General features: G+C 38.1%; 1 protein-coding gene across 1 annotated transcript in view; it reads left to right on the top strand.

Annotated features, from left to right (window-relative positions):
- SIDT1 (SID1 transmembrane family, member 1) overlaps positions 1-4,612 on the top strand; it is a 229,363-nt gene that overhangs the window by 150,582 nt on the left and 74,169 nt on the right. The gene's annotated exons all lie outside the window — the stretch shown is intronic.

The raw sequence follows: 4,612 nt of genomic DNA, 5'->3' as shown, positions 1-4,612 counted from the left end.
TCTCTCTGTGTTTGCCCAAAGAGGGAAATGTGGCCTCAGCTTTCTTAGCCTGGTTGAGAGTGACCAGAATTCGGAGAACAAATGACCAGTGTGTTAATAAGTGTAGTAAGATTTGAGATTGGAATTGTTGAATTTGTCATCCTGATATTTTTCTTCTGCCCTAATTCCTGCTTTATGTCATGCTCATTTGAAGCTGTATATCAAAGATCAATTAAATATAATTTCTACTGTTGGATGCCAGAAAGCATCCATTAGGCTAGCCCCTAAAGGAAGAATGTAAAAACCTTTTGCCTATCGAAATTATTTCTTTGATATCCAGTGAACTAGTTGCCTTTTCTCTTTTGATCCTTCTACAAGTTTCTTAATAGACCTCACATATATATTTATATGTTGGTCTCTGTTTCATGTGTTTTGAAAAGGAATGGAATATTACATGATGAGAGTTCATTTCTTCATTTTTTTTTAACCTTTTTTTGTTAATTGAATGATACTTTACATGGGATAACATCCATTTTATATTCATCGTTTCATTGCAATGATTAAAATCTCTGCCTTGTATCATTAAAAAAAAAGATTAATGGGTTCAAACAACATCTGTGAGAATGATGTGGGATAGGGCAGTGTTTTGTTCCGTCATACATAGGGTCACTGTGCGTTGGAACTGACTCAACAGCACTTACAACAACAGGATATAATGGTCCATAATTACCTTATTCTAAAGTCGATTTATGAACAATGGTAGGAATTTAATATGTCAACTTTAATTTTTCTTTTCCCAAATTGAGATGTGGACTTTTTTAAAAAATTGTTCAAGCATCTAAAATATTGAAATATTTAAGACTAATGAATATAATGGGGAGTACAGTGGCTCTGTAGGATAAGCACTGGACATCAAACCAGAAGATCAGCTCGAGCTCACCAGCTGCTTTGCAGGAAAAAGATGAAACTTTCTGTCCCAGAAACGATTTACAGCCTCAGAAACCCTAACAGGGTTACTCTGAGTTGGAACCAACTCAAGGGCACTTAACAACAACAGCAGTGAGTATAACTCCAGAAAAGCCAGAGTAATTAAATAGCCAACCACTTTACCTTCACTCTAAGAGTTTGAACAAAGGAATCAATTGCCCTTAAAGAATCATAAATGTCATCAGTTTTGAAAAAGCCTAAATCAGCAAAGATCGCTCAGTGTATAGACAGATAATGTGAAAAAGGAATAAAATGAGACTTGATTTTTAAGTCAAATGTAGCAGATGTTTAGTTCTGTGTTTTCTACAGTTAATAAATCCATAGAATTTTCTAAAGATACAAATGTAATCTCTGACATTCCACCCTGCACCCAGCAGGAAATGTTCTCTTTTAGCTGGAAAGCTCACTTTGCCTGCCTTCCTTTGATTTTTGCCTCCCTTAATGTCAGCATGTCTATTTTTCCAGCCACCCAAGTACTTTGCTTTAATAAACAACCAACCACCATTATAGTAGCCTTTAAAAGAACATCTGCTCTAGTGGCTCTAAAATGTTAAGTGTTACTTTCCCTTTTATCCACAGATTGTTTACTAAATGAACTTATCTTTCCCCTGAATGTCATTTCTTTTCTTACAGTGTTCCCCAGATTTTACTTTTACTCTAGGCCTGGTTCAACTTAGAAAACCCAATGGGTGGGAAGTTATTTTATTGTTGTAATAATAATTAAAGGAATTACACACTCAGAAGGACTCCTAACTATTGAAGCATATCTGGACAGAGCTGGCACTTAATAGATTGTTTTCCAAGATCGGAAATGCTCTGAAAATTAGCTAAGAGGTAAAGGTATCTCACAATTGGAAAATAGAAACTAATGCATGACCAAAAAAGAAAAAAGGTACATCAGTGGGGAATCCTTCGGCTACAAGTAAAAACAACAACAACAAATAAAACATATGAGGGTCCCAAACATACTTAAACAAGACTCCTGTCCTTGGAAGTTGAGCATAAGGGTAAACTTCAGAAATGATTGGCTCTAGTGGCTCTAGTCCATTTCTCTGCCATTCTCTTAGTTCTGCTTTACTCCTAGTGCTAATAGTGACATGATTTAGGTCTCATGCTTTCCTCTGATAATGTCCAGAAAGAAGGACCTATTTAGAAGCTGCTGCCAACTTCTCCTCATATTTCATTGGTCTAGAATGGATCACATGCTTATTCTTATACCATTCACTGCATTTATCTACAGATCAATCAGACCTACTTCTAGAATTGAGGTATAAGCTCTGCCTGAGGGAAGAACCAGCCTTAGAAAACAATTCTTGACTCCTTAAATTCATAGAACAGATCATTGAGAAACAAGTCAGAAGCATGAAATAGACAAGTGAGGACCATATGTGAAAACTAATGTGAGACATTCAGGGAGGAAGCCTTTGGAGAAGAGCCAGTGTACACAAAAGTCTTTTCCAAGGGCCAGAATCAATAGTAACTGGAGGCTTCAGGAAGCTCAGTAGAGCTTAGAGTCACAGGAAGTGTCCTGTTGGCTGGTGCACAGAAAAGCGTTAGCAGCGGCATCTGAAAAGGGAGGGGACTCTCACTAGACTTGCAAGGTATATGCCCAAATCAACATGGAGCTCTACACCTAAGGAACTTGGTCTAAACATTTCACCTCAGGTGTGCCAGAAGTTGAGGAAATGGAGCTGGGTCTCTGTGTGTCAATAAATTGCTGACAGCTTTGCATTAGTTAGATAATGATAAGAAGGTTGCATTTATATAACTTGTTAGCTTTTGTTTTTCTTTGTCTACAGATGTATAATTAAGTTGTATTTGAAAAATGTCAATATTGCCTCTAACAGTCATATCCTGTAAAGATTAACAACCTCGGAAACCCTATCCAGAGTTACTATGCATCGAAATCAATTCGATGGCAGTAGGTTTTAGTTCGTGTGATGATGTGAGTTAATGTGCTGGACTAAAAAGTTGGTTTTAACTGCAGGTTTGGCAGTTCAGGTTTACCGGCTACTCCTCGGATACCCTATACAGGGTCGCTATGGGTCAGAACCAACTCTATGGTATTTAATAACAACAACAACAAAATGTAAAGGGATTTCTTTCCTATTTCATGGGATGAAGAACAAGTCGTTGGAGCCATCTGAGGTAGAAATAGTGTTGTTAAACGGCTGCTTCAGAGACCTTTAAGGAATCCTTTATTGTGGTATGAATAAATGGACACCGTATTATTCACTTATCACTCCAAAAGTTACAACAGGACCTCTGTGATAATATTAATTAGGGCACTAGGAATGGTTCTGGAGTCTAAGAACCATTTTCTCCACCAACTCCCTCAGGCTATCTGCAACTCAGACGTTTTGTTGGCAAAAAGCTTCTACAGAACCATATTTGCCAGTGAAAAGAAAAGCTAATGAAGGATCCCTCATGGGCCTCTGGGACCACATGAGCTCTCTCCATGAGACTGGAGTGCAACCTAACATAATGTTATTTACTCAAGTGAGAGAGAGAGAGCTGAACTATCATGACAAAGTTATAGATTTAAAAACCAACTGGTCAACCAAATTCATCCCTAGATAGGCCATTTTTTGGCTTTTAAGCAAAGAGAAGTGTCCAGGCCATCATCACACTCTAAGATAGTGGATCTCAAACTCTAGTCCTATCTTTCTGCTCTTCTCTTTTCAAATTTCCTTGGGTTTTCTTGCCCCGCTACTGTTGAAGATCAATTTTAGAATAAGTTGCAAGAAAAAATGTAAGTACTATTTTGCATAATTACATTAATGATTTTTTTAAATTGACACATTCTCCATATATAAGGGTAATTAAAAATTATTGCTCCTATGGTTCTAGATCATACGTGCACAGGTTTATTTAAACAAAGCATATTTAAAGACGCCTCTGTGATCAGTGAAGGGCTAGAATTAAAGTCTCTCGGTAATACTCTTGTCTTCGTCTCATTATTATTATTATGTGCTGTCCAGTTGATTCCAGCTGATAGCAACCTTATTATGTACAACAGAACAAAACACTGACCGATCCTGTGCCACCCTCACTATCTTGTTAAGCTTGAGTGCAGTGTTGCTGCCACTGTGTCAGTCCATCTTGCAGGGATCTTCTTTTTCGCTGATCCTCGATGTTTCCTAGCAATACGTCCTTTTCCAGGTACTGGTCCATCCTGATAATATGTCTGAAGTATGAGAGATAAAGTCTGGCCATATTGGCTTCTAAAGAGCATTCTTTTGTTGTTGTTGTTGTTGTTGTTGTTGTTAGGTGCCAACAAGTCGATGCCGATTCATAGCAATCCTATGTACAACAGAATGAAATACTGCTCTGTCCTTCACCAACCTCATGATCCTGCTACACTTGAGCCCATTGCTGCTGCCACTGTGCCAGTCCATTTCATTGGGGGGGAGGGGGTCTTCCTCTTTTTCTCCCATTCTTTATTTACCAATCATGATCTCCTTCTCCAGAAACTGGTCCCACCTGATAATATATTCCAAAGTATGGGAGATGAAGTCTGGCCAGCCTGGTTTCTTAGGCGTATTCTAGCTGTACTTCTTCCAACACATATTTGTTTGTTCTTTTGGCAGTCCACGGTACTTTTAATATTTTCTGCCAATACCATGACTCAAATGATCAATTCTTC

This window comes from Chrysochloris asiatica, unplaced genomic scaffold, assembly GCF_000296735.1.
Source record: "Chrysochloris asiatica unplaced genomic scaffold, ChrAsi1.0 scaffold00061, whole genome shotgun sequence".
Classification (NCBI taxonomy): Eukaryota; Metazoa; Chordata; class Mammalia; order Afrosoricida; family Chrysochloridae; genus Chrysochloris; species Chrysochloris asiatica.
Note: the sequence above shows the minus strand (reverse complement) of the source record. Positions and strands in the feature narration are given on the sequence as shown.